Here is a 10,195-nt window from a genome sequence, read left to right as displayed (position 1 = left end):
TTGTCTTTTTAGGAACAAGGTATCACTAGCCTGAATAAAAATAGTTTTCCAGCCAGTTCGTGTGCGTCTGTGTGTTTTGACTGCATATGCGTGTGAGTGTGCACACGTGCGTGTGAGTGTGCACAGGAGTGTATGTGTGTGTTTGTGAAAGAGAGAGAGAGTGCATCATTAAAATTAGACTGGAAAGATGTCTTTGAGTGAAGTCATCCGCTCAAGAGCTCCGCCTGGAGTGTCAAATCCTGCTAAAATATTGGAATCCTAATCAGTTTTTTACACATGGCTATTCACAGTTTTATCCAGGAGAGGGCGACCGAGAAGCCAAGGGTTATATCCTGGAGAATATGATATTAGTTTTATGATATTTCTGTACAGAATTTGATGAAGCGTCTGGTTGATAAAGGTTTACAGAGTCTAGGGACTGGCACGTTTAAAAACGGTGGGGCCAGGGGTCAGTGGGTTACGGTCAGTGGGGCTAAGGCTAGCAGTTTTGTTTGGGGCTAAGGCTAGCAGTTTTGAGGGTTAAGGTTTAGGGGCTAGTTTGGGGTCAGTTGCAGCTAGGTATATAGATAAAAACGAGTTTCACCCTCATTAATTCCACCCTCGTTAGCATATGCGATCTGATTGGCCAAAGCTTACCTGTCCGTATCTTTTGAAGCGTAGGTCCGATGTGCACATAACTGGTATCGTTGGATTCAGAAGGCGGCCTTCTTTCAGGTAGCGTGGATCTATGGAAGAAAGGATGTCGTTTTCAAATCCAATGTGACCGTACATCAGTCTAAAGCGTGACAAAAAGGAAGCCAGTCATCGATAAAAACAAGAAATACATCCAAACGAAATAACCCGTGAAATCATTTGTCTTTTTAGGAACAAGGTATCACTAGCCTGAATAAAAATAGTTTTCCAGCCAGTTCGTGTGCGTCTGTGTGTTTTGACTGCATATGCGTGTGAGTGTGCACACGTGCGTGTGAGTGTGCACAGGAGTGTATGTGTGTGTTTGTGAAAGAGAGAGAGAGTGCATCATTAAAATTAGACTGGAAAGATGTCTTTGAGTGAAGTCATCCGCTCAAGAGCTCCGCCTGGAGTGTCAAATCCTGCTAAAATATTGGAATCCTAATCAGTTTTTTACACATGGCTATTCACAGTTTTATCCAGGAGAGGGCGACCGAGAAGCCAAGGGTTATATCCTGGAGAATATGATATTAGTTTTATGATATTTCTGTACAGAATTTGATGAAGCGTCTGGTTGATAAAGGTTTACAGAGTCTAGGGACTGGCACGTTTAAAAACGGTGGGGCCAGGGGTCAGTGGGTTACGGTCAGTGGGGCTAAGGCTAGCAGTTTTGTTTGGGGCTAAGGCTAGCAGTTTTGAGGGTTAAGGTTTAGGGGCTAGTTTGGGGTCAGTTGCAGCTAGGTATATAGATAAAAACGAGTTTCACCCTCATTAATTCCACCCTCGTTAGCATATGCGATCTGATTGGCCAAAGCTTACCTGTCCGTATCTTTTGAAGCGTAGGTCCGATGTGCACATAACTGGTATCGTTGGATTCAGAAGGCGGCCTTCTTTCAGGTAGCGTGGATCTATGGAAGAAAGGATGTCGTTTTCAAATCCAATGTGACCGTACATCAGTCTAAAGCGTGACAAAAAGGAAGCCAGTCATCGATAAAAACAAGAAATACATCCAAACGAAATAACCCGTCAAATCATTTGTCTTTTTAGGAACAAGGTATCACTAGCCTGAATAAAAATAGTTTTCCAGCCAGTTCGTGTGCGTCTGTGTGTTTTGACTGCATATGCGTGTGAGTGTGCACACGTGCGTGTGAGTGTGCACAGGAGTGTATGTGTGTGTTTGTGAAAGAGAGAGAGAGTGCATCATTAAAATTAGACTGGAAAGATGTCTTTGAGTGAAGTCATCCGCTCAAGAGCTCCGCCTGGAGTGTCAAATCCTGCTAAAATATTGGAATCCTAATCAGTTTTTTACACATGGCTATTCACAGTTTTATCCAGGAGAGGGCGACCGAGAAGCCAAGGGTTATATCCTGGAGAATATGATATTAGTTTTATGATATTTCTGTACAGAATTTGATGAAGCGTCTGGTTGATAAAGGTTTACAGAGTCTAGGGACTGGCACGTTTAAAAACGGTGGGGCCAGGGGTCAGTGGGTTACGGTCAGTGGGGCTAAGGCTAGCAGTTTTGTTTGGGGCTAAGGCTAGCAGTTTTGAGGGTTAAGGTTTAGGGGCTAGTTTGGGGTCAGTTGCAGCTAGGTATATAGATAAAAACGAGTTTCACCCTCATTAATTCCACCCTCGTTAGCATATGCGATCTGATTGGCCAAAGCTTACCTGTCCGTATCTTTTGAAGCGTAGGTCCGATGTGCACATAACTGGTATCGTTGGATTCAGAAGGCGGCCTTCTTTCAGGTAGCGTGGATCTATGGAAGAAAGGATGTCGTTTTCAAATCCAATGTGACCGTACATCAGTCTAAAGCGTGACAAAAAGGAAGCCAGTCATCGATAAAAACAAGAAATACATCCAAACGAAATAACCCGTGAAATCATTTGTCTTTTTAGGAACAAGGTATCACTAGCCTGAATAAAAATAGTTTTCCAGCCAGTTCGTGTGCGTCTGTGTGTTTTGACTGCATATGCGTGTGAGTGTGCACACGTGCGTGTGAGTGTGCACAGGAGTGTATGTGTGTGTTTGTGAAAGAGAGAGAGAGTGCATCATTAAAATTAGACTGGAAAGATGTCTTTGAGTGAAGTCATCCGCTCAAGAGCTCCGCCTGGAGTGTCAAATCCTGCTAAAATATTGGAATCCTAATCAGTTTTTTACACATGGCTATTCACAGTTTTATCCAGGAGAGGGCGACCGAGAAGCCAAGGGTTATATCCTGGAGAATATGATATTAGTTTTATGATATTTCTGTACAGAATTTGATGAAGCGTCTGGTTGATAAAGGTTTACAGAGTCTAGGGACTGGCACGTTTAAAAACGGTGGGGCCAGGGGTCAGTGGGTTACGGTCAGTGGGGCTAAGGCTAGCAGTTTTGTTTGGGGCTAAGGCTAGCAGTTTTGAGGGTTAAGGTTTAGGGGCTAGTTTGGGGTCAGTTGCAGCTAGGTATATAGATAAAAACGAGTTTCACCCTCATTAATTCCACCCTCGTTAGCATATGCGATCTGATTGGCCAAAGCTTACCTGTCCGTATCTTTTGAAGCGTAGGTCCGATGTGCACATAACTGGTATCGTTGGATTCAGAAGGCGGCCTTCTTTCAGGTAGCGTGGATCTATGGAAGAAAGGATGTCGTTTTCAAATCCAATGTGACCGTACATCAGTCTAAAGCGTGACAAAAAGGAAGCCAGTCATCGATAAAAACAAGAAATACATCCAAACGAAATAACCCGTGAAATCATTTGTCTTTTTAGGAACAAGGTATCACTAGCCTGAATAAAAATAGTTTTCCAGCCAGTTCGTGTGCGTCTGTGTGTTTTGACTGCATATGCGTGTGAGTGTGCACACGTGCGTGTGAGTGTGCACAGGAGTGTACGTGTGTGTTTGTGAAAGAGAGAGAGAGTGCATCATTAAAATTAGACTGGAAAGATGTCTTTGAGTGAAGTCATCCGCTCAAGAGCTCCGCCTGGAGTGTCAAATCCTGCTAAAATATTGGAATCCTAATCAGTTTTTTACACATGGCTATTCACAGTTTTATCCAGGAGAGGGCGACCGAGAAGCCAAGGGTTATATCCTGGAGAATATGATATTAGTTTTATGATATTTCTGTACAGAATTTGATGAAGCGTCTGGTTGATAAAGGTTTACAGAGTCTAGGGACTGGCACGTTTAAAAACGGTGGGGCCAGGGGTCAGTGGGTTACGGTCAGTGGGGCTAAGGCTAGCAGTTTTGTTTGGGGCTAAGGCTAGCAGTTTTGAGGGTTAAGGTTTAGGGGCTAGTTTGGGGTCAGTTGCAGCTAGGTATATAGATAAAAACGAGTTTCACCCTCATTAATTCCACCCTCGTTAGCATATGCGATCTGATTGGCCAAAGCTTACCTGTCCGTATCTTTTGAAGCGTAGGTCCGATGTGCACATAACTGGTATCGTTGGATTCAGAAGGCGGCCTTCTTTCAGGTAGCGTGGATCTATGGAAGAAAGGATGTCGTTTTCAAATCCAATGTGACCGTACATCAGTCTAAAGCGTGACAAAAAGGAAGCCAGTCATCGATAAAAACAAGAAATACATCCAAACGAAATAACCCGTGAAATCATTTGTCTTTTTAGGAACAAGGTATCACTAGCCTGAATAAAAATAGTTTTCCAGCCAGTTCGTGTGCGTCTGTGTGTTTTGACTGCATATGCGTGTGAGTGTGCACAGGAGTGTATGTGTGTGTTTGTGAAAGAGAGAGAGAGTGCATCATTAAAATTAGACTGGAAAGATGTCTTTGAGTGAAGTCATCCGCTCAAGAGCTCCGCCTGGAGTGTCAAATCCTGCTAAAATATTGGAATCCTAATCAGTTTTTTACACATGGCTATTCACAGTTTTATCCAGGAGAGGGCGACCGAGAAGCCAAGGGTTATATCCTGGAGAATATGATATTAGTTTTATGATATTTCTGTACAGAATTTGATGAAGCGTCTGGTTGATAAAGGTTTACAGAGTCTAGGGACTGGCACGTTTAAAAACGGTGGGGCCAGGGGTCAGTGGGTTACGGTCAGTGGGGCTAAGGCTAGCAGTTTTGTTTGGGGCTAAGGCTAGCAGTTTTGAGGGTTAAGGTTTAGGGGCTAGTTTGGGGTCAGTTGCAGCTAGGTATATAGATAAAAACGAGTTTCACCCTCATTAATTCCACCCTCGTTAGCATATGCGATCTGATTGGCCAAAGCTTACCTGTCCGTATCTTTTGAAGCGTAGGTCCGATGTGCACATAACTGGTATCGTTGGATTCAGAAGGCGGCCTTCTTTCAGGTAGCGTGGATCTATGGAAGAAAGGATGTCGTTTTCAAATCCAATGTGACCGTACATCAGTCTAAAGCGTGACAAAAAGGAAGCCAGTCATCGATAAAAACAAGAAATACATCCAAACGAAATAACCCGTCAAATCATTTGTCTTTTTAGGAACAAGGTATCACTAGCCTGAATAAAAATAGTTTTCCAGCCAGTTCGTGTGCGTCTGTGTGTTTTGACTGCATATGCGTGTGAGTGTGCACACGTGCGTGTGAGTGTGCACAGGAGTGTATGTGTGTGTTTGTGAAAGAGAGAGAGAGTGCATCATTAAAATTAGACTGGAAAGATGTCTTTGAGTGAAGTCATCCGCTCAAGAGCTCCGCCTGGAGTGTCAAATCCTGCTAAAATATTGGAATCCTAATCAGTTTTTTACACATGGCTATTCACAGTTTTATCCAGGAGAGGGCGACCGAGAAGCCAAGGGTTATATCCTGGAGAATATGATATTAGTTTTATGATATTTCTGTACAGAATTTGATGAAGCGTCTGGTTGATAAAGGTTTACAGAGTCTAGGGACTGGCACGTTTAAAAACGGTGGGGCCAGGGGTCAGTGGGTTACGGTCAGTGGGGCTAAGGCTAGCAGTTTTGTTTGGGGCTAAGGCTAGCAGTTTTGAGGGTTAAGGTTTAGGGGCTAGTTTGGGGTCAGTTGCAGCTAGGTATATAGATAAAAACGAGTTTCACCCTCATTAATTCCACCCTCGTTAGCATATGCGATCTGATTGGCCAAAGCTTACCTGTCCGTATCTTTTGAAGCGTAGGTCCGATGTGCACATAACTGGTATCGTTGGATTCAGAAGGCGGCCTTCTTTCAGGTAGCGTGGATCTATGGAAGAAAGGATGTCGTTTTCAAATCCAATGTGACCGTACATCAGTCTAAAGCGTGACAAAAAGGAAGCCAGTCATCGATAAAAACAAGAAATACATCCAAACGAAATAACCCGTGAAATCATTTGTCTTTTTAGGAACAAGGTATCACTAGCCTGAATAAAAATAGTTTTCCAGCCAGTTCGTGTGCGTCTGTGTGTTTTGACTGCATATGCGTGTGAGTGTGCACACGTGCGTGTGAGTGTGCACAGGAGTGTATGTGTGTGTTTGTGAAAGAGAGAGAGAGTGCATCATTAAAATTAGACTGGAAAGATGTCTTTGAGTGAAGTCATCCGCTCAAGAGCTCCGCCTGGAGTGTCAAATCCTGCTAAAATATTGGAATCCTAATCAGTTTTTTACACATGGCTATTCACAGTTTTATCCAGGAGAGGGCGACCGAGAAGCCAAGGGTTATATCCTGGAGAATATGATATTAGTTTTATGATATTTCTGTACAGAATTTGATGAAGCGTCTGGTTGATAAAGGTTTACAGAGTCTAGGGACTGGCACGTTTAAAAACGGTGGGGCCAGGGGTCAGTGGGTTACGGTCAGTGGGGCTAAGGCTAGCAGTTTTGTTTGGGGCTAAGGCTAGCAGTTTTGAGGGTTAAGGTTTAGGGGCTAGTTTGGGGTCAGTTGCAGCTAGGTATATAGATAAAAACGAGTTTCACCCTCATTAATTCCACCCTCGTTAGCATATGCGATCTGATTGGCCAAAGCTTACCTGTCCGTATCTTTTGAAGCGTAGGTCCGATGTGCACATAACTGGTATCGTTGGATTCAGAAGGCGGCCTTCTTTCAGGTAGCGTGGATCTATGGAAGAAAGGATGTCGTTTTCAAATCCAATGTGACCGTACATCAGTCTAAAGCGTGACAAAAAGGAAGCCAGTCATCGATAAAAACAAGAAATACATCCAAACGAAATAACCCGTGAAATCATTTGTCTTTTTAGGAACAAGGTATCACTAGCCTGAATAAAAATAGTTTTCCAGCCAGTTCGTGTGCGTCTGTGTGTTTTGACTGCATATGCGTGTGAGTGTGCACAGGAGTGTATGTGTGTGTTTGTGAAAGAGAGAGAGAGTGCATCATTAAAATTAGACTGGAAAGATGTCTTTGAGTGAAGTCATCCGCTCAAGAGCTCCGCCTGGAGTGTCAAATCCTGCTAAAATATTGGAATCCTAATCAGTTTTTTACACATGGCTATTCACAGTTTTATCCAGGAGAGGGCGACCGAGAAGCCAAGGGTTATATCCTGGAGAATATGATTGATAGATAGATAGATAGATAGATAGATAGATAGATAGATAGATAGATAGATAGATAGATAGATGGATAGATAGATGGATAGAGTTTCACCCTCTCGTGGTGCTTTTTGTGTTTCGCACGTGTGTTGCACGGTCAGAGTACACTTATTTTTCATGAAGACAGGACGGGTCATCAGCCTCCTCCGCCAAACCTCCGGCTCCGGGCTCCTAGGGGCAGGTCTGTCACGAAGAAGCCACGGTTCAGAAGTTCTCCTGCGAGGTTCTGCACAAATGGAGGGCACAAATGTGGCTGTGGTCCCACGTCCTAGCTCTAAGCATCCAGTGCTTGCTGGACTCCGTCTTTTGAACCTCTGAGGCTATTTGTTCCGGCGTGCTGTTTCTCGCCAGGTGGACAGGTAGGTTCTCCTGCGGTCTGTGGCAAACCAAGCAGTGAAGCGCCGGTCAGCTTTTCTAAAAAGGGGGGAGAGAGGACATGAAATAAATGATTCCTACAAGTCAAGTCAGTCAAGTCACCTTTATTCATATAGCGCTTTAAACAAAATACATTGCGTCGAAGCAACTGAACAACATTCATTAGGAAAACAGTGTGTCAATAATGCAAATTGTTAGTTAAAGGCAGTTCATCATTGAATTCAGTGATGTCATCTCTGTTCAGTTAAATAGTGTCTGTGCATTTATTTGCAATCAAGTCAACGACATCGCTGTAGATGAAGTGACCCCAACTGAACAAGCCAGAGGCGACAGCGGCAAGGAACCGAAACTCCATCGGTGACAGAATGGAGAAAAAAACCTTGGGAGAAACCAGGCTCAGTTCTCCTCTGACCAGACGAAACCAGTAGTTCAATTTAAGGCTGCAGCTTCCAGAAGAGATCAGATGTGCTAAAACACTAGTCACATTTAAATCTAGACTCAAAACGCGTCTTTTTAGCTGTGCATTTATTGAATGAGCACTGTGCAATGTCCGAACTGATTGCACTATATTTTCAATGTTTTATTTTATTTTATTTTTTTATGTAAAATCATTTTCTAAATGTTTTTAAATGTTTTAATCATTTTAAAAGTTTAAAAATTGCTTGTTTTATTTTTGTTATTATTTTTCTTCATGATTATTTTACTTTCTTTTATGTAAAGCACTTTAAATTACCATTGTGTATGAAATGTGCTATATAAATAAACTTGCCTTGCCTAATGATATAGCAAGTACATAGGGTGTTATGGGAAGTGTTCCCGGTTCCAGTTTACCTAATCAATGCAGTCTAAAAATCCTTTAACGGATTTGGATATTAAAAGCATATTAGTATGTTATGTGTGAGCCAGGTTAAAGAGATGGGTCTTTAATCTAGATTTAAACTGCAAGAGTGTGTCTGCCTCCCGAACAATGTTAGGTAGGTTATTCCAGAGTTTAGGCGCCAAATAGGAAAAGGATCTGCCGCCCGCAGTGGATTTTGATATTCTAGGTATTATCAAATTGCCTGAGTTTTGAGAAAGTAGCGTACGTAGAGGAGTATAATGTAAAAGGAGCTCATTCAAATACTGAGGTGCAAAACCATTCAGGGCTTTATAAGTAATGAGCAATATTTTAAAATCTATACGATGTTTGATAGGGAGCCAGTGCAGTGTTGACAGGACAGGGCTAGTATGGTCATATACTTCCTGGTTCTAGTAAGAACTCTTGTTGCTGCATTTTGGACTAGCTGTAGTTTGTTTACTAAGCATGCAGAACAACCATCCAATAGAGCATTACAATAATCTAACCTTGAGGTCATAAATGCATGGATTAACATTTCTGCATTTGACATTGAGAGCAATAGGCCGTAATTTAGATATATTTTTGAGATGGAAAAATGCAGTTTTACAAATGCTAGAAACGTGGCTTTCTAAGGAAAGATTGCAATCAAATAGCACACCTAGGTTCCTAACCGATGACGGAGAATTGACAGATGATTTTAAAGAATCAGACATGAGTTAAAGAAATTTAGAAAGGCAAACAACAAAAAACAGCCATCAGCAGCAGAGCGAGACCTGTGCCATTAGCATTTCCATTGTGTAATGGTGTCAATGGGTCTTCAAAGTGCAGAGTGTTTTTGTAAAGGCACAGACAGTCTTGAAAACTTGAAAAATCACTCTAACTTTGCTATCAAAACAGGAATACATTTCATAACACAATTTTAACGCACACATTCCAGTGCAAACACGTTTTTTGGTTTAGCTTAGCCCATTGACAAATAACATTCAGCTTTCTTTACCCAACAGCTAGGTTCATTTGTATTCTTTTCCATAAAACAATAAACAACATCTTACGCTTGACTACACGTGAATGACAGTGAACCTCTTGATGACTGAGCTTATAGATATCCGGACAGGAAACAATATACTAAGCAAGGAAAGCATTTGTTTACAGTTTATTTACACTGCAGTTTAAACTGTTAAACAAAGACATGCAATTGTAAAACAGAAACACACATATTACCTCCTCTCAGCTTGTTCAGCCATTGCAAAAGGACTCGAAGTAAGTGAGGGTCCGGGTCAGATGTGAAACTTTGATGAAAAATCCCAAAAGACAGCTTTGATTTCACTGTCACCTCCACTCAGTTGATTACAGTAACAGTGGGGGGGAAGCAGTCTCACCTTCAGTGATGTCACCGAAGCAGAGCCAGTGAGCTGTGGGCACAGTACATTTGGCAGCAATTTCAAACTGACACAAAGACACACTGACACACACACACACAACACAAACACACACACACACACACACACACACACACAGAGAGATAGCCTTGTAGCATCAAATTAATTAGTCCGTCAGATCAGTGCGAAACAAATTAGAAGTGTTATAAAAAAAATAATGAAGGATCATGCAGGACTGAGGATAATGGACCAGCAAATGACCAAATGCTCCCTATGACAAACTGTTTTGGTCAAACAAAAGGAAAAGAAAGAAATCCCAACATCTCTCCATTCTAATCTGAAGCACTTTTTCATCTTTAACCATTAGTTTTATGCCTCTTTTGCTCAGGTGTTGGCCATTTCTTCTCCTCTTGCCTTGGTGATAATTTCTGCTGGTATCTGCCCAA

At 42.2% G+C, this 10,195-nt stretch overlaps 1 long non-coding RNA gene across 2 annotated transcripts; it reads right to left on the bottom strand.

Annotated features, from left to right (window-relative positions):
• Window positions 1-6,611: 6,611 nt before the first annotated feature.
• On the bottom strand, window positions 6,612-9,801 carry LOC113094092 (uncharacterized). Of its 2 annotated transcripts, none has more exons than XR_003287980.1 (3): window positions 9,592-9,718; window positions 7,213-7,571; window positions 6,612-6,669 (listed from the first exon to the last, which is right to left on the bottom strand). It is a non-coding gene; the product is annotated as an uncharacterized LOC113094092 (long non-coding RNA). The 2 variants fall into 2 exon arrangements; XR_003287979.1 differs by lacking the exon at window positions 6,612-6,669 and adding an exon at window positions 9,750-9,801 and having other exon boundaries at window positions 7,097-7,571; window positions 9,592-9,659.
• Window positions 9,802-10,195: the final 394 nt, after the last annotated feature.

The sequence above is a fragment of the Carassius auratus genome, unplaced genomic scaffold (genome assembly GCF_003368295.1).
Source record: "Carassius auratus strain Wakin unplaced genomic scaffold, ASM336829v1 scaf_tig00215260, whole genome shotgun sequence".
NCBI classification, from domain to species: Eukaryota; Metazoa; Chordata; class Actinopteri; order Cypriniformes; family Cyprinidae; genus Carassius; species Carassius auratus.
Note: the sequence above shows the minus strand (reverse complement) of the source record. Positions and strands in the feature narration are given on the sequence as shown.